Source organism: Diadema antillarum, unplaced genomic scaffold, assembly GCF_040938485.1.
Source record: "Diadema antillarum isolate AM-2024a unplaced genomic scaffold, OU_Dant_1.0 seq00000583_RagTag, whole genome shotgun sequence".
Taxonomy (NCBI): Eukaryota; Metazoa; Echinodermata; class Echinoidea; order Diadematoida; family Diadematidae; genus Diadema; species Diadema antillarum.
The window spans coordinates 291,172-311,944 of NW_027271517.1; the positions used below are offsets into that span (position 1 = coordinate 291,172).

Sequence of the window (20,773 nt, forward strand, 5' to 3'; positions counted from 1 at the left end):
CTGGGATGATAGGTAGACAAAGCTATCAGGAGTATCACTAAATGCAGAAATGGCGGTGAGCAGGACAGTAAATATGCGATGTCAAGCGCGAGTTAAAGCAATATTTTCACTCTCATGCCCTCTCTGTATTTTTATGTATACCCCTCTATCCTTTGCAAACTCCAGACTCGAAGCAAACATGAATGGGATGACATCGGGAGGCGCCAGCCAGGCTGGCAAAAAGTGCACAAGCTACAAGCTCCTGTCTGACCCAGCCATCAAGAAGGGCCAGCCGCAGAAGCTCTACAGATACGATGGTGTTGTTCCAGGGCCAATGGTAAGAGCTATCCCCAACAGTTTGGACTGGGTCTTTCTAGTGTAACACTGAAGAGTATTACATGCAGACCTGTGTGTATGTCTGTGCAAAATAAGCATGTAACAAATTTTTACATATGTGGGACTGGAGAGATTTGTCCCAGTATCAGAAGTACCCGTTGTCAATCACGGAATGGCAGAACAGTTTCTGGATATTACACACACAAAATGCTTATGGCTTTGCACAATGAATGAACTGAATTTGACAGACATCAAAACACTATAGGCCCTATGTGTGTAGTTTTATATGGCATGCAGCAGAGGCAATACTTTACATGTTTGTTTTGTTTGGTGGCTTTTTTGTTGTTGTTGCAATTCTTAGCTTTGTTTATAGTTGGTTCTGTATAAATATGATAATCATGGTAATTATATGTATAGTAATATCAAAGATCACTGCAGAAGACTTTGCACAATAGAGTACCAGTTAATGGGGTACTGCAATTAAATGAGTGTAATGGAATTTTTCACCTCTTACAATGGAATGCCTGATGTGCTCTTCACATATTATGCAATAGGCAGAGATTCCTATATCATCATTATATAGCTGTTGTTTGACATCTACTACATCATATGTGTATTCATGTTGTAATCAGTAAACAAAGGATAACAAAAGCTGTACCAGTATTGTAATGGAATTATTCGATTGATTGTCTGTTTGTTTTTGTAGGGAGCACAGCTTTCCGTCAAGATAGTCAAGGATCCGCGGTCAAGACTGACCAGACTATGGAAACACACAGAGGTGGCAGACTTGCCCGTTCCCAAATTAAAGGTTTGTATTCCTAAACCTTCTCTGCATATATTGCAGGACTAATTTCCCAAACTGCTTCATATTTGTCAGCAGAGCCTAAATGTTTTGTTTACATCAAAACTTTCCCAGAGTGTTTCATTGTTTGTTTGTTTGTTTGAATGTTCATTTTGTTTTGTTTTTCCTTTGAGTTCTCCATAGTGCATTGTTGAAGCCCAGGGATATTTCGTGGGAGAAAACAGATACTGGAAAACTCTTCAATGTGGTTGAAATTCCAGTCCCAAGAAGTTATTCATGTGTGAGCATTGCTTGTTCATACGTTAGTGACTGTAGTCTTTCATATGGTCTGGAATTGAAGGCTAGTGTTGTAATGCTTTTGTAATTGCCAAAAGCTCTGCTCATCCCTTTTAAAGCAGATGTCCAGTATTATATTTAGAAAGGAAAAACGTAAATGAAGAGTTTAATCATAATGATAGCTGTGTCTTCTCTCGTTTAGGAAAATTACTTGTCAAATAGGTATGGTACTGGTAGTTTTTTGTCCCTTTAATTTAAATGATTTCAAAATAAGAGAGTGATGTTTTTATCTAGTATTCCACAGCCATAATGCTTGCAGTAGATGCAGCCAAACATCTCATTTTCTTGGCAACACTTTTGCACCCTTTCAACCCCACACAGTTTGACAAATACTACGTCGGGGAGCTGCCGCCAAAGCAGATAACCTTCACCAACCTGAACGACAATGTGCGGGAGTCCTTCCTGCGCAACATGTGCGAAAAGTACGGCAAGGTGGAAGACAGCATCATACATCGCCACCCGAAGACGGGAAAACACCTGGGACTTGCCACCGTCGTCTACACCAGCACAAGGGCGGCAAAGCAGGCTGCCCTGGACATGAACCGCACATCAGTAATGGGAAAGATCATCATTGTCCAGATCGATGCCGGAGGTATGTTTAGATCACATGAGGGCTGCCACTTTTAGGATGTTGTGAGAAACATCAAAATATGAGTGAGGATGTAGTACATTTAGGGCCATATACATTACCAGTGACATTAACACAAATTTCTGGTGTTGCAAAAAATTGAGGATATTATTGATATAGACATGAAAACATTGATTTAGTTGTTGGAATTTAGTAGCAGAGAATCATGCAACTTTTTATTCTCTAAATATTTGATGCTTTGCATCCTAATCTGAATCTTGAGGTGAGTACTATGCCACTTATACTTTTACAAGTTTTCATGGTTTACGAACATGCACAGGACCCTAAATGTACCTCATCCTTACTCATATTCCGATGTTTTTCACAACAAGAACATTCTAAAAAGTGGAAGCCCTCTTGCATAGTTGTGTCATGGAAAAAATCAAATGCTAATGCTGCTGTCAAGTCAGTAGATGTTACAATGATTAGCAGCAGCTGAAACAAACCAACGTCTTGCATCTCCAACAGACCTGTATCAATAACAATAATCATAGTGTTGGCCAAAGAAGTGTATCACATAATTTTATATGGAAAATTGTATTTCAAGATAGTGGAAGCATTGAGGAAGCCTGTGCAACTTTTTAAAACAATTTTGATTGTGCAACATCGTGGTTATAAAATCTAACATTTCTACAATGTAAGTCGCAATTTTGAACTGAAAAAAAAAGATACACAGATCCAAGTGTATGCTTAGATGGGACTACATTTAGAATGATCGGTCGCGTTGTCAGTTCTACTGTTAAAGATCAAAGTAGGTGACTTTTTTATAAACCATTTTTGCAGCTCCATTTCCTGGATTGTAACATCATAGAAATTACCTAGTTCATGCACCAGAGCTTCAATCGAGCATGTCTGTAGCAAATCTGATGTTTTTTGCTTCATCCAAAAGGAGATATTTGTTTATATATCTGGAATTTGTTTCAATAAAATGAAAGAAAACTCCGGTCCTGAGGACCAATGTCAGGAGTCACCTTTAGCCTCTTTTGATGAGATTGGTAGATATCAACCCTTTTTAGAATGAGACACCTTTTCTTTGAAATGGTTCTACATTAGTTTTCTCTCTTTTCTGTCTACTGCCTGTGTTCACGCCAGGGGCTGAATGCCAGCGCATCTACGACTGTCTGGTCAACAACAAGGCAAATACACCAAGCAGTATTGGTTCCACGCCACGAGATCCACGCAATGGAACTTCAACTCCTGCTCCGGACACGCCCCGCATTCATCACGACCCAAGGCGACTGTCGACCGAACGGACGAGCTTGACCATTGGAGACAGCACACCTGCGTCCATCTCTTCATCACGGTCCGGTTATGGGCAGCCCGAAGCCCGGACAAGCTTGACCATTGGAGACAGCACACCTACGTCCATCTCTTCATCACGGTCTGGTTATGGGCAGCCCGAAGCCCAGAGCTCTTTTCCCGCCTTTGCTGAACACCCCATGACACAGTTTCAAGGAACTGACCCTTCTGCTAATCAGTATCAAGTCCCTGAACACAGTAATCCAGACATGCTGTCAAGTAGTGTGAATTCGATGCATATGCAAGGGTATGAACACCTCAGTAATGTGTACGGAGGGCAGGCACCTGGATACCCCGTGCAGAGTGTTGAAAGTGTAGAGACCCCTCAGGTAAACGTGACGGAGGCATACGCGACAGAGGTGTACGCGCAATCCCAGACCCCAATTTCTGAAGGGTTCGCTGTACCCCAAACTCCCAATGTTCCCCAAACGCCCATTGCGCCTGAACCACAGGCTGTGTTTGGACACCAACAGCCAAATATTGCTGGACCACAGGACTTTGTGAATGCAGCTGACATGCCTACAGGAGCTGGCTACCAGAATAGCCAACCCTATGACGGCCAGGGATTCATGCCTCAGGATCATGCATTCCACGGTCAAGTGGAGAACGTTAACATGTACCCCACGCACGATCAAAGTTTCACGCCGTCGGCAGGAGAGCCACAAATATTTTCAAAGGCAGACCATCAGCAGCATCAAGGTCACAGCTCCAAGAAGCAGGGCTACGACAGCCGGGGCGAAGCGTATCATTCTCAGGCAGAGGACCGCCAAGCATTTGCGGGTCGTTCCTCCCAGTCGTATTCTGGGAAAGGTCAGAGACATTTCAACCAGTCTGGTTCAAAGAAAAATGATGATGACAGGGGCAGGTCGAGACATGATTACCATGACGATAGAAACAGGAAGTGGGATAGGAAAGATAGGCAGGACTACCGAGCGAGTAAGGGACATTCAAGGAGTAGATACAGGAGCCAAGATTACAGTGATGATGACAGCCAGGATGGAAGTGGTTATCGTCATAAAGACTCCCACCGATACGCGCATGGCTCCGACCACTACAGGTCTAAAGATTTTGGCCGTGGCCCCAAACGCTCTGATGACTCTTACCAACGCAGACACCGCCGTGGGTATGATGATGATAATGACGAGCGAAGGGATAGTCGCAGTCATGGTTATTCATCAAAATCAAAAGACTGGGATAAGAGATCTCACTCAAGGTCACATAGAGATTACCACAGAGACAAGTCAAAGTCGAGAGACCGTGAGCAGGAGGACACGGATTATCACTTTGACAAGTGGCAATGTCCTACTGAAGGGCCTCTCTCAGCGAAAGTCAAGGAGGAATCAACAGAGTTTGAAAAATGGCGGTGTCCTGGTGGGGACCAACCGCTAAATTCTGAACCTTCGGTGGAACCAGTGAAACGTGAACTGTGGCCTAGCACCACCGCCGAAGAGCATCGTCAAGAGTCACCCGAGGACCCATTGCCATATGAGCAATGGCAGTGTCCGCCCGGTGAGGAGCCACCCCCAGGAACCATGCCCTTGGTGCTGCCCGGCCAGCCGTTCCCACCAGGTACCCAGGAGGGCAGGGGCAAGGAAGATCTTCCGTCTGCAGAGTCTGCAGAGGAAACGGACGAGTGTGGTCAGAGTCTTGATACCAGAATTGAAAAGCTCCTCAAAAGCTCTCAGGGTCCCATGGCTGGGTTTGCTGGGTTTGGACTCGAGGATTCTGGCAATGCAGGCAAAAATAACAGTACTACGGACAAAACTTTGCTGCCGCCTGGCACGGAAGAGGCTGCATTCGCTAAGAGCGAGATACCAGTGGCAACGGTTACTCCTGCACCTCAGCCTGTTTATACCAATGCAGAGGCGTCCTGGAGTGGGTTCAGACCCGAGCACCACGACAGGTTAGACCAGAGGGATCATCAGTGGTCCTCCCCACATGTGTCCCACACTCCGCACATAGACTCTATCACCCATCCCCGTGTGGACATGCTCACGGCGGGTCCAGTCAATAGTGAACCTTACCCTCCCCTGCCTAGACACGCGGCGACTCCTCCGAGTGTGCAGGCGGGATCATCCACGCCTTCCCTTGAGCAGAAAACGCCGCAGGGCGTAGAACTGTTGATCAGTAAACAACTAGCAAATCTGCGGAGTTACGATCAACAAATTGCCAGTCGAGGAACATCACCAGTCTCGGACCTGAGAGACCGAAGTCAGACATCCACACCAGGGATTGATGAACATCACGGCATGCATCGGGTAAGACACTCAGTTCTTTCGGAATTCAAGTTACGAATGAAGTGTGCACAGTTCAACTTGCATTAGTCACTTTCTTGAAATTAGCTTGATATAAACGTGGACTTCAACAAAACTTTGCAATGCAAAAGTGGAATGTTTATTGGGCACGCAGTGGGAGCTTTTACTGAACTTCAAAGAAGAAGACAGTGATCTGTGCATTGTGTTGAAGTAAAAGTGATGGACAGTTTGGCTGTATGTATTATTTAGCTGTGGTTTTATCCTCTTATTAAATGCAAGACTCGATATAATAAACAAAGTGGCTAGTGCAAATGTTGACTTAGGGGCTTGCTTTGGACGAGCATGTTGTGTAATGCTGTAAGTTTGGGTGGTGAAGGGAACGACAACCTCGTGCTCATGACATCAGTTTGGTTGTCAGCTAAAACAAAGAAAAAGCGAACAATAGGAGGTTGTTCTTAACACTGTTTCCAAAAATAGCTTCCATCTCCTTAACTCCCTTCTCTCTCCGTCACTCTTTTGGGGGAAGTGCAGACTCATACATGACCTTAGCTGACCCCAGAGGTTGATGACAGACAGGTGCGCAGAGATCCGCTGGAGATTTTGGACATGTTCAAAATAAGAAAATCGGCTCCAGCATATCTTTGCGAATCCCTATGAATACTGTACAAATATTCATGCCATATATTCAGCGGGTCTAATTTTTCAAACATCAGGACTTCCTGACTTCAGGAGTGGTTAGATTCGCGATTGTGGAGTACAGGACTAAAGGGAGAATTTATGCGTGCACGTCACATTCATGGCGGGATCAGATTTAACATTTTTACGTGTTTTTGAATTCGCAAATGGCACCCAACTCGCAAAATTCACAAAAATAGAAGTAAAAACCTCACAAATTGTTCGGCATATACAGTAGCTAATGAATACAAATAACGTCAAGCGTTCAGTAAAGAACTAGAGTACCGTATTCTAGTATTAGCAGCGTATGTGAAATTATTTTCAAATTTTAAGAATTTGTTGGGCATTCGTCGGGCATTCGTCGGGCATTAGCTATAGTATGACGGGATGTTTGGGTTCTACTCTGCATTCTTAGCTGTCTCTTCAGAGTAGCTTGCAGATTGTGTTTTACTTGCCCTATTCTGCCTCTTTTTTTTCTCTCTCTCTGCCATGTTTCTGGCTGCAACAACTCCATTTACTAATATCTCCAAGTATTATACAGCTTGAATTTATCAGAAACCTACTTGCTAAGAAAGGGTTAATTTGATATCAATACAATTCACTATATTTACTCCTCTTGCCAATTTCTCCACCGCATGGTGATAAGACTAAGCTTTCATGAGCGCGGCTAATCAAGGAGGGGGAACTGGTGAAGAAGTAATGAACAAGAAGGGATAGAATTGTACTTTACCTGTATCCATAAAGTGATATCAGAAAGAGGAAAAAGAAGAATTGTTCTTCCTCTTCTGTGTTCTTGTTTGTTCTTGTTTTTATGAAGAAGCTGGGGTGGTATTCTGAAATCCTTCCTAGGAAGAAATTTCTTCCCAAGTCACCATTTTTTCGTAAGTGGTATTCTGAAAATCTTCCTAAGTTTCTTACTGTTTAAGTGTCTTCCTATAACTTTTTTCTTAAACTTAGGAAGATATGCAAATGAGGATGAGATATGCAAATTTCTGACTTAGGAAGAAGTTGGTATTCTAGAATGCACGTATGAAAGAATTTTGGGAAGATATTTAGGAAAGCCCCACCCCTGTCCTAAGTGCGTTGTTAAGATATAGGAAGCTGCAAAGCATCGTGATAGGAGCATGTCATTCACTGCGGGCACATGTACTTTGATGCGCGAAATGAGCGTGAGAAAGGGGACATGCCGCGCACACATGTATTTAATCCTACGTCATAATAAATATGCAATTGTCATTGGTTGGTTCCTTATGATACGGCATTTCGTATTGGCTTAAGAAAAGATGTGGGCGGGGATAAGGATGGCCTAATGTGCACTAAAAAGTTCCAAGGAAGAAATTTCAGAATACCAATTCTGTCTTTTGTAGGCACTTCCTAAGTTTCTGACTTAGGAAGAAACTTAGGAAGATTTTCAGAATACCACCCGTAGAGTTCATTTCTCAACTTGAGTGTAATGTTAGTTGTCAGGTTAGGGGGACAAAGCAAGTTGACCTTAATTTCACCCATGATTGAAACTCTCTTCATTCCGCAGGGCCATCCACCCTATGCTACTCCAATGGATGTAGTGACAGGGGATGATGACGACGATGACGACAAGATGAGCCTGTCATCATTAAGTAGCGGTGAGGACACCAAGATCGTAGTGAACGCACCCATCCCGGAGAAAAAGCCCACTGCACCCATGAACAATATGTCGTACCCCATGCACTCCGCGTCTTGGAACTCTACCATGAACCAGAGTAGCACCAGTGTGGTCAATGCGTGGGCAGCGCAGATGATGCCGCAGACATCCTCAGCGAGTACCTCTAGTGCCCACCTTCAGGAATCCCCCTCTCGGTTTGCCCCCAATGCTATGTTCCCTCCTGGATCGCCCTTCTCGCTACCCGGCATGCCCCCAATGGGATCGCCCATGCCTCCGGCCGCCATGGAGGCCTTCTTTGCCAGCATGCGGCCACCTTCCTCCACTGCCAACCAAAACGAGGCGATGCCCTCCATACCGCAAATGATGCACATGATGCTGAGTATGGGCATAACGCCGCCGTCCCCGCCCGAAGGCATGCCAGACTTCCTGGCCCGGGAGATGCCCAGCTTCCCACCGGAGTGGGGCAGCACCAACGCCCCCGCCATGTACCCAGGCACGCCTCCAGGTCTCCACAGCACGTCTGTGCCATCGTGGCCATCCATGCCGTACATCCCACCCTTCCAGGAGTCTCTTTACCCCGTCCAGGAGAGACCCAAGCGTGACCCAGAGAAGGAGCTGGTCAATGAGGTGCTAAAGACCGTCATCCAAGAGCTGAAGCAGATCATGAAGAAAGACCTGAACAGGAAGATGGTGGAGTCATCGGCCTTCAAATCCCTGGAAAACTGGTGGGACACCTGCCAACTCAAGGCCAAAGCAAAGGTCAGCATTAAAAATAGATTAGAATGGCTAAGCCAAGCCAAATTATTATGATGTGTATCAAATTCTTTAGTTCCATACCCTTAAAGAGGCTGTAATAATTTTGCTTGTGTTTCACTATCATCTGGAGTAAGTGACAGTGAAAGAAACTGCCAACAAATGAATTGCTCAGTTTATTTATTATTTTTCTTAATCAACCCCAGGAATTACATTAAATAGAATAACGTGACATAATTATGCTATTGTATGTAAGAGGTAAATTGCTGTCCCTCCGCTTGTTACAGCTTTGAGCTGTCATTGAGTCAGACAGGGCACTTGTTTAGGAAAGTCCTGAACTGGGAGCAGAGGTTCTTTTTGTAAATGACAAATGAAAATTGGTTACCCTTATGTTGTTGGTAAGTTGGTAATGTGGCTCTTTGAAAAGAATGATGGGCCCTGAGAATGGTAGAAAACCCTTTTCCCCATCCCCCACCCCCTATTTTCCCCACACATGAACCTTTGTTGTTGTCAAGATTTGGCTGTCAGCATGGATTTGCCATTAAAGAACATGAAACGGTACACTCGCCGATTGACATTTTGTGTGACAAATTTTTCCAACACCTGTAGGAGATGATGCAGCCTAAGGAGGAGGAGAAGGTGCACAAGAAGCCTCCTCCGGCCATCCCGAGCCTGCTTGATACGTCTTGGTCCAAGGACTTCGGAATGGAGGGCCTGGGACTCAGGGCCAACATGCCTCGCATGCCTTCCTTCAAGGTACAGTGTACGCTGTCTTGGGGGCGGGGGATTGAAGCTAGGACGTATTCTGATGCAACTGAGAGGTTGCAGCTTGTTACCTTCTCAATTTCTCTATCTCGGGTGTTTAAGTATTGTTATTGTCTCTGCAGATGTTCATATTTATGTTAGTATACTGTGCAAAAGACAAAAAGGTTTGATCAGAACTCTGTTACTGTCAGTGAATGTTCATTTGTAGTAACACTTTTACTCATGAGCGGATAAATTGGACTGAGAGCATGTGCACAATGCCATTTCTTAGATATGCTACAATAGTCTGATTAAGAGTTTGCAATTACATTGTTAATGTGTGTGGTAGGGTTGATAAAAATATTGCGTTCGAAAGTGAGCATCCAAATTGTGTTCTTTATTGGATCTTCAGAGCCTTTAGAACAAATGAGAATCCTGATGACAACAAATCATCCATACTTTTAGACTGTCAGGTCTGTTATGTCAATTTAGGTATGCACTCACTCTAAGCTTGAGTGTTGTCAGTTTTGCAGCCTAAGTTAAGTTCTGTCTATATCATGATGGGCTATTCAATAGATCTATGTCTCACTGAGGCCAAAGAGTACCACTGAAAATTGCAGAGTTGGGGCAAGCAGTTCGTTCCTCCAGTCACTCCACTCATCAAGTGCTGTTTGTTTGGGGAATATAGGTGAAAAGGAAACCTCCGTCCCCGCCTCCAGAAGACGAGATAGAAGACGAAGATGATGATGTTGAGACGGAAGATGGCAAGCCATCGAGGAAGAGACCGGTCACTCCACCACTGATCGATGATGATGAGGAGGATGATGAAGACGAAGTCATGTCGGGTAAGATAGGCTTTGCTTTAGACAGTCCGCTGAAAAAAATTAGAGAGAATAGGAAAGGCAATTAGTGAAAATAATCTGAATTCAGTAAATATGTTGAGGGACTGTTGTAATTGGGAGCCACTGTATTATAATCACATGGCTTGCAGAATACACCATGAAAGATAGCTTCACATGTTCAGGTTTACACCGATGTAAAAATTCACAAGATTGCTACAGAGACACCATGAGAATTAGGATTTGCTTTTGCCATCATATGAAAGTAAATGGCACCTGTCTGAAAGGTCCTGTTGGGGTTTGATGTCAAAAGGTTTTGCATAAACAAAAGGTACTGTTTCTCGTGTATGCGCAACATCTCTGTACCCAATTTTCTTTGAGGTTTGTTATATCCACCTTGATTTCAAACCAAGCAGACACGGAGAGAGATGAGACGACAAGCCACACCTCAGAGATTGTGATCGACCGGGCGGAGCAGGCGAGGAGAGCAAGAGACCTCATCTATTCATCCAGCAGTGAGGAGGAGGAAGAGGAGGAGGAAGAAGAGGAGGAGGAGGAAGAGGAGGAGGATGCTGAAAAGGGAGAGATGGAGGAGGAGGAAGAGGAGGAGGAGGAAGAAGGAGATGAGGAAGAGGAGGAAGAGGAGGAGGAGGATGCAGAAGAGGTAGAGGATGTTGATGAGGACACGGCGGAAGATCTGGAGAAGGAAGTGGTGGAGGCTGAGCCTCTCACGAAAGAAGAGCTGGCAGTTGAAACCAAAGACGAGAAAGAAGGACTAGAGCCTAGCGTTTCCAAGGCACCCAGCAAACCAGAGGAAGAAGGTAATTTTTTGGGATGACATCTAACATAATCATGCCATTATGAAACATGGAATAGTTTTTATTAAAATGCATATGTCATTCTTAATATATCGCAGCATGATATCCAATTACTTGTGAAGAGTGATGAAGAGTGATCTGGCTGGTGAATAATAATTGTAAGAACGTGATGATTGCTTGAGAGCAAAACATATTGATTTTAATACTGACCTAAAGACAAAGATAACAGTACAACATAAAAACCATGCAGATTAGTACAAACTAATTTACGATACGAATACTTCAGATTCACAACACAGTGACATAAATATGTGCTGTTACAAGTGTAAAATGCATGGAATAATATTTGACATAGCTTTGATAAGCAGGTATATAATGGCAAGATTGAGTTATCAAAGGTTACGGTAAAGAAAGAAGACATATAATGATTCATGCCGTGATTTCTCTCCCCACCTGCCTGGCTGCCTGGCTGGCTGCAGACAAGAAGAGTGGGTCGGAGAGCTCCGAGGAGGAATCGGACGATGACTGGAGCAGCTCATCCAGCTCCGAGACGGAGTCCTCCAGCTCGGACTCGGAAACGGAGGAGTCAGACGAAGAAACGGAGGACACCGAAGGGTGAGGGCAAATAGTGTGGTAGACTCTCTCTGTCTACCCCTAGCGGGGCATTATATCTTTAGCTTTTTCTTGATGAAAACACCATGACAGATTTCCTCCAAACTTGGCAGGTAGCATCTCTTGGTGGACAGGACCTCAATTTGCTAACCATTTGAACAAATGGACCCGAGGCCCCATGGTGATTAGCCCTGGATCTATCATGTACAAACTTGAAAGTACATTTACTCGTGTATGTACTCAGAGCATTTCTTGCATGCAGGGGTGGGGTGGGGGTGTACAAAGAGACCCCATGCCCCCCGAGTTTGCTATGCTCTTCTGCAAGAATGCATGGAAAGAAGCGCTGGATCCACTTGATATCTTGTTCTGTTATGGATTTTTTGACGGCATGAAATGAGTGTAGAGAAACAGATATTGAAGAGAGAAAATATTTCTCATGGGTCTTCAGAATGTTCAACAAATAAAGTTGTCAATAAGGTTTATACATAGTCTTCCTGTAGTGGAAATTCCAAATTGAATTGATAACTAAATTGCCATGTATGAATTATGTGCCAAGCACATCATAAGGTAAGCAAAAGCTTAATGAAATTGTATCTCCCTGGGAACAATACATGCAAGTAAAAACAAATCACATTCTCTGTGAAGTAGAGTACTGCCTGATTCATTTTCTGCATCTCTTTATTTTATGACAACAGATTTGAATTTTTTAAATGACAGACTGGTTTGATGAAAAGGTATGTAATTCTGTGTTTTGTTTTGCTTTTTTTCGGTGTCTGCTCAGGAAATCTGCACCAGCTGTTTTACCAGAGTCAAAGAAGCCAGAGGAAAAAACTGCTGCAGAAGCAAAGGGGAGGACGGACTTCAGGGACACCAATGGTGACCGCCTGGGAGCCTTCGAGATCCTGGTGGAGATGGCCACGAAGGAGAAGAACAAGATGGAGGAATCTTCGGATGCTGACCGGTCGCTGGACGACCTGGAGATGACGGACATCCAGGCTGCCCAGTCGCTGACCGCCCTGCGCCAGCTCAGCAGCGATGCGGCCGAGGTGGGCGAGATGACGGCCTTCAAGGGCGACGTCCGCGAGGACACGTCGGAGAAGACGCTGTCGGGGTCGGAGGGTGAGGCGGACATCGTCGACGTGGGAGACTACAAGAATATGCAGGTGAGCTCACAGATTTGAGTAAAAGGCAATCAAAGTGAATTTCTTGGTGTGGACTTGTGATACTAGGGAGTGGAAGTTGAAATGCTATCAATTCATGTGCCAATTTTCAGTAGAATCTTTTAACCATATGAATGAATATTTCTCAATAATGTATTGTGGCAATGTGCAACTACTGCTAGCACAGGGACTATTTGCACAGGGACTTTTTGTTAAGTAGGACACATGTAATTACCTCAAAGAGATTTGCAATTAAAGATAAGTAATTTGATTCAGGTTTAGCCTGGTGTGTGTCAATGGTCATGTCAAAAGTTATGTCATATGAACCATTTTTTGATTGGAATATTACCCTAGACTTTTACAGGGTGTGGTTTCTGGTCTTAAAACACGGTCATTTATTCATGTTTGTCAGAAAGTGAGCTTGATGCAAATTTTTCAAGAAAGTAGCTCTGATTACAGTATTTATATGATATTTGAGTCTGGCTTTTCAAAGCTGCAATTATCATTGCTTCCTGACTGTTTCATCTTTAAAAACAGAGGGCAGTTGTAGTCCTGGAGCCACTGGCCATTCTAGACCACACCTACTGCCAGAAGGTGGCAAAGACTCCCCTCGTTCCAGACACCCCGGAGGCTTCTAGTGAACTCAGGCAGGAGGTCGCCAACGCTAGCGTCCTGTCGGAGAAGACGACCAACATCATCGCCTCGGACATCGCCAAGGCAAAGGAGAAGGAGAAGGAGAAAGAACGAGTCAAGGAGGAGAAGCAGCGGCAGAAGGAGGAGAAGAAGAAGAAGGCCCGGAAGCGGAAGAACGAGTTGGCTCAGATCCTGGAGGAGAAGGTGGCGGTGCCGGAGCCCAAGGCCCCCGAGTTCATAGCCCGCAACTACTACGAGGAGTGGAAGCTTCTCTACGAGTTCCTGCGGACGGGAATCGACCACGAGGATGCCTTCCTCATCAGGAAGAGTTACGAGGCCCTCCTCGAGGCGGGCAAGATCCACTGGCTGAGCTACACCCACTGGGTGCCCCATGGACATATCCTTTTCAAAGCACAGATTTTACATCACGAGAGCATAAAACTATATTTCTGTAAATGCCATTTTGTTCATTTCCTTTCACTGTTATCCTAGTAAGGCATTTTCTCCATGTTTCCACTCTCCAGCTGGGATGATAAATTGGTACCTGATAGGAATTGAATTTCTGCCACCCCCCTCCCCCTTCCACTGACTATTGAAGGCTAATCTGTTCCCAGAAATGCAACATTTTCAGCTAAAATGCATACGAGTGAAATGTATCCATAGGCTTACAAATATATATACACAAGGAAATGCAAATCCCACAAAATGTGCAAAAATTTGCACACCTCAAAAGTTTCCACTTTTTCAATATTTGTTTGTGTGAGTGTGTTTAATGTGTATATGAGTGTGAGTGCATGTTGCTTTTTAGGGGATTCCTCTTTGTGGTTGTGCATCAGGAGACTTTCTGTATGTGTGTGTGTTGACGTAACTATGTATGAGTGTGTGTGGGATTTTGACTGTGGGTACGTTGCTGTGTACATCACGTCCCATCTTCCTTGACTCACTTTCCCCTCACTGACGGCCCACGCCGACCCGCCGCAGCCCAAGAGGCGGAAGACCGACGAGGAGACGAGGGTTCACGTGACGGGCACAGCGAGGACGGAGGGCTACTACAAGATCTCAAGTAAGGAGAAGGTCAAGTATCTGACCAAGGCTCGGACCTACGTCCAGGAGAGCGTGACGGACAGCAGCGCCCTTGATGTAAGTCACTGAACGTTAGAGATTGCCACTCCGAGATGATTTCATATTTTCCATGCGAGATTATGGAGATCAAGTATAGCTGATGATTGAAAAAGATTTTATTGCTGCATGAATGTTTATGAAAATGTTTCAAAAGGCCAGTGTACTAGTGTATTCAAATATCGTTGGTTGAGAATGATAAGGGTGTTACGTTGCCACTAAAGCCATAATGCTCGAGGCACCTTAACGCCCTTCTCATTCTCACCTGTTGATATATGGATGTTTTTTGTGCAAACGCCCAGTAGCAAGCTATTCCATGCAACCGTGCATACTCGATGCATTTCAATGCTTGTGATAGACTTTGTATGTGTTAGTTGTTGCTAGGTAGGGCAAACTTTCTGGTTGCTAAGGAACATCCCTCACAGGTTATGTGTAGAATCTGAATACATTTACAAACCTTTGTTCCATGGAAACTGAAGAAGAAAGTCTTTGTGAAAGTTTTGTGTTTGTTTGTTTGGTAGTGTGTGTGTTAATGCTGTATTTTGTGTTAACGAGTGGTAGTTTCCAGACAAATTGTAAAGTAAATCTGTCGCCTCCTTTGACTCCCCAGGAATCTGTCTCCAAGAAGCGGCTGGATACGTCCAGGGACGTGCGTTCCGACCAGCGCCGATTCATCGCGGCCCTCCAGCAGCAAGAGGGACCAGTCTCGGACCTCCTCAAATTTAATCAACTGAAAGTGAGTCTCTCACCAATACCCTGACCAGTGCTGATCCAAGTGGGGGCACAAGAGACATGCGCCCCCTCTATTTTTTGAGAATCACACATTGAACATACATGTCAATATAGCTAAATCTAAAATAATTGTTATCTGCTTCCCCTCTGTTTTGAAATTTGCTCATTAAGCCTCCTCTATTATCAAATCCTTGATCGATCTGCCTCTGCTGACATTTTTTTTTTTGCACACCAAGCTTGATTATACCCCCGCCAAACGAAGTTTGAAGGGGGTATATAGGAATCAGCGGACGGTCGGGCGGTCGGGCGGTCGGGCGGGCGGTCGGGCGGTCGGTCGGGCGGTCGGTCCGTTGCAAATCTTGCGTCGCGAACTACTTCCTCAGTTTTCAACCGATTCCCATAAAACTTGGCACAGATGTGTGCCTTGGGTTGTAGATGTGCAAGACATATTTTTTGACAGTACCCAAAAGTACGTTGCCATGGTAACGGCATATTATGGGCAAAAATGGGTACAAATCTTGCGTCGGGAACTCCTCCCACAGTTTTTGATCAATTTTTATGAAATTAGGTACAGATGTTCATCTGAATATGTTAATGTGCAAGACACATATTTCCACAGTGGCAAAAAGTGCGTTGCCATGGTAACGGCATGTTATTGGTAAAATATAGGGCAAAATGCTTCATGGCAAAACTGCTTCATCAGTGTTCTTCCAATTCTCATGGAATTCATATTGAATGTTTGTCTTAGGATATAGGTCAGCATGACACATTTCTTGACAGTGACAAAAAGTATGTTGCCATGGTAACAGCTCACATACTATGAGCCAAAATGATGGAAAATTTTGTGTTGCAAACTACTTCCTCAGTTTTTGCCCAATTTCCATGAAACTTGGTACAGATGTGTGCCTTTGGTTGTAGATGTGCAAGACGCATTTTTTGACAGTACCCGAAAGTACGTTGCCATGGTAACGGCATATTAATGGCAGAAGATCAAGGAAAGATCTTGCGGATTTAACTACTTCCTCAGTTTTTTGACCAAAGCTTATGAAATGTGGCACACACCGTCCTTGATCTTGGTGGGAAGATGTGGAAGACATATTTTTCGGACGTGTTGGAAGCTGCGTTGCCATGGTAACGGCATATAAATGGCAGAAGATCAAGGAAAGATCTTGCGGATTGAACTACTTCCTCTGTATTCGACTGAAGCTCATGAAATGTGGCACACACATTGGTCTTGGTGGGAAGATGTGCAAGACATATTTTTTGGACGTGTCGGAAGCTGCGTTGCCATGGTAACGGCATATTAATGGCGGAAGATCAAGGAAAGATCTTGTGGATTGAACTACTTCCTCAGTTGTTGACAAAAGCTTATGAAATGTGGCACACACAATAGTCTTGGTGGGAAGATGTGCAAGACATATTTTTCGGACGTGTCGGAAGCTGCGTTGCCATGGTAACGGCATTTAAATGGCAGAAGATCAAGGAAAGATCATTCCTTGGGTAAGACTGTCGTCACGGGGCGGGGGTATTAATCACCTTCAGTGATATTTCTAGTTTTTGTTTGGAGGTTGATGTTGTTTTTCACACATCCCCCCCCCCCCCCCCATAGAACGGTTTAGATTATGGCAGTAATATTAAATACAACACATACAATCTTTTTTTTTTATTGCATGGATAAACACGATATTGTGCTTGGTTTCAGCCCAGAATTTCCAGTCAAACACTAATTGTGAATTAGAAGAATATACAAAGTGGGTTGATCCAGGTAAGGCTGTCATGCTTCGTCAAATTATGATACGTATCTCATTTGCACTGATACTATCATTGTAATTCACGTGCAGGGTATGTCTAAAGATTATCACCTAGAATAGTGTTGTCTCATGTGATACTTCTAGTTTGTGTTCAACAAACTGAAATTTGACTATAAGTTGAAAAAACAAAAGGAGACAAATTGAAAAATTTAGCATGAACAAATGTCTATGAAATATATGTGCAAAGCATACATCAAGTGCAACAACTTTCTACAGAACCTCTCAGCACAGAAGCAAAGACATAAACTGTTACAGCCATTGCAAACTGATGTATGCAATTAATCCTTCAAACAAACAAAATACGAAGATCATGCCCGTTCATCTCCTAATGCCTGAATGTTTCCCTCCTCTGCAGTTCCGCAAGAAAGATCTGAAATTCTGCAAGAGTTCCATCCACGGCTGGGGCCTGTACGCCATGGAGCCGATCGCCGCCGACGAGATGGTCATCGAGTATGTGGGCGAGTCCATTCGACAGAGCATCGCCGACCTGCGCGAGAAGAACTACGAGCGCATGGGGATCGGCAGCAGCTATCTGTTCCGAATCGACGCGGAGGCTATCATCGATGCAACCAAGTCAGGGAACCTGGCCAGATTTATCAACCACAGCTGCAATGTGAGTGCTTGGGATTTTCAGTTTCAGTTTGTCTTATTTCTCCACTAGTACAAATGAGATCATTATGACAACTTCAGCAATTTTCATGTCAAAATATTGTCGGGTGAGAATGAGAAGGGTGTTAAGTTGCCACTAAACCCGTAGTGTTCAAGACAACTTAACGCTCTTCTCATTCTCACAACCGACGATATAAACAGGAGTACTCAAAAGAAATAGATACGCATATAATATGCGTTTATATATTTCTTCATATCTTAACTCATTTTGTGCCATGGTGGAAACCCCCTGTGTGCCACGTTATTCTGAGACAGGAAGGTAGTCATGCTTTGAGAAAGAATTCTGTTTTTCCAATTTGTATAACTTCTACAAATTTCTGTTAAGATGAGCATAATAGTAGTCAAAGTTAAAGAGGAATGCCAAGCTTTGTTTCGATATAAATTGTATGACGAATCTATTTTCAAATTTTCGTTTGAATAATCAGTTGCTACATTAATGTAAAGACATGACTTTTGCACATAAAACCGTGACAGAAACTTAGAATGTATGAGCAAATCTAGTTGGGAACACCGCTTGATAGTCAATCTTCACATAGAATGCAAGCCGTATATGAGAGGAACAAAGGCACGAGAAACGTTTTCATTGTGCCGCGGGATTAGCAGTGATTAGCTTTTTATCGATCGGTTTTGGCGGCTTTGGTTGTTGAGCAGAATATGCGAAGTTGGCACGCCGTCGACTGAGTCAGACGTGCGAACGTGGCACATTAAGAGTTAAGGTATACAGGTGGAGGAAAGTGTCATCATTCAATAAAGCGATTCGTTTGATGGGATAACAGCCTCTTGGCAATATGGTTTCTTACAGTTCTGCCTTATTTTTAACTGAAGGAACAAAACACATACATACACACAGATAGACAACTTGAACTTCGAAGTGTTTTCAGTATCATTTGGCCAAGGAGGACAACACAATGGGACTGTAACAAGACAGAAACAAATTTAATGGACAAAGAAGGGGTTACCTGGGTAGGGAAGTTTAGAGAAGTTGAGACAAGAATACTTCGTGTTGACCCAACAGTGAAGGTTTATCAGAATATAGCATGCCAGTGAGAAGGATTGAAGATTATTATCTCCCGAAGTATTACTTTGAGGAGTTGTATTTTACAATTTAGGTTTAATCTAGTGTCTGCTCATTTGTCAATGTACGATGGCTGACTTTGATATTCTTCTGAAATGAAATTATTGCTCAAGAGTTCTAGGGTAGAGGTAGCTCCACCCTTTCTTTGCCAGGGACTTTGGACGGTGTTTACAGAGCTATGAGGTTTCTGTGACAATCTGTACTCGAAGCAAGCAAAGGGTTAAGAGTGACAGCTGTTTCTCACTGATACACAGTGCAAATTCGTCCTCATTTATCTCTAACACTCTAACTTTCTGGCTGGATTTTTATTTATATATATATTTTTTTGCAGCCCAACTGCTATGCCAAGATCATCTCGGTGGAGGCGCAGAAGAAGATTGTGATCTACTCCAAGCAGGCCATCAACGTCGGCGACGAGATCACGTACGACTACAAGTTCCCCATCGAGGAGGAGAAGATCCCGTGCCTGTGCGGCGCCTCCCAGTGCCGCGGGACGCTCAACTGAGGACGGACGTCGGCTCGGCGAGTAGGAGAAAGAATACCGTACCTCTGGGTCCAAGACAAACTTGTGCTCGCGGAAATTTTGTCCCAATGCAATATGGATGGATGGCTTTATCTTGGTCGCCATTCGAGAGCATCGCTGTGAAAGCGTCCACAAGGAAGGAGAGAGTGGGAGATGTTCTGAAATGTTGAGACATTCAATGCCCTCACAGTATTTCTACTAGTGTATGATGTTTCATTGTGATAAAGTGCCAAGAGTGTTGCTATGATACTTTCTTCTTTTTTCTTCTTCTTCTCCATCTTCTGCTTCTTCACCTCCTCCTTTTCTCCTTTCCTTTTTGTCTTCTCTGTTGTTCATTTATTTTTCTTCCTCCTCCTCTTTTCCTTTTTTTTTCATGGGGAGGGAAATTGATGGGAAATAAAACATGCTGTCATGTGTGCAGGAATGTCACTTAATTAAGTTGTGTGGGTTTTGATACTTACGTCAGTCACTGTGGTCAGTTTGCAGAGGTCTGCTGCATAGGGAAATTTTGAAGTAAGCTTACACATTTTAAAAAAATTCTCCTTTGTTCTTTTGTTGTTTTCTAAGGATGTGTTCTATTTTTGCTTTGCTTCATGTTGGACAAGAAGTCTGTCGTGTACTCATCTTCCATCTTTCTAAGTAATGCCGGTCAGTCCACTGTCCAGTCCACAGTCCAGTTCCTCTTCCAGATTTGGCAATACAACACCGTAGTTTACTCTAGACATAGCTTGAGCCAGTCTCTTGCAGACCCTTAGACATGGGCGTAGCTCTACAGTTGAGCGAGTTTAGAGTTTTGGCTATCGTGGCGATTATTTTTTTTTTTCTTAGCTTTTAGCTATGTGTGAACTTAACCTGTTATTGTCCTTTCAACAACTGTCTGTTTTCAGATTCTCTTGAATACGATTTGATGGGGAAAAAAAAGACTGACATAAAGGAGCAAGCTACCAACAAAGGGACATTCAATGCATTCCTAATCTTAAATGTTTAGTAATTGAAATTACCATGGCAACAGCCACTGATAGAGCAATTGTTGCAAGCAGTGGTTGACATTGTTGCAAGGTATATCACCCATGAATCTTTGAACTCATAAATGGGGTATGGGGTATGTGCTAATACCAATAATTTTTGAAAATCAAATGGGGGGAGGGGAATGATGGTATTGTGTAATGGCTTGGCAATATTAGAAGTGCATAACGAGACAAATTTGCCAACAAGGAAGAGTAGATTTAACCAATATTTGAATGTTGCATTATTGTTGTTTTGATCACATTATTGACAATGTCCACTGCTTTTGCCATCATGACTACATCAATTCTGTTTGATTTCCATTGGG

At 43.7% G+C, this 20,773-nt stretch overlaps 1 pseudogene; it reads left to right on the top strand.

The window, feature by feature from the left end:
- Positions 1-172: 172 nt before the first annotated feature.
- On the top strand, positions 173-20,388 carry LOC139735524 (uncharacterized; annotated as a pseudogene).
- Positions 20,389-20,773: the final 385 nt, after the last annotated feature.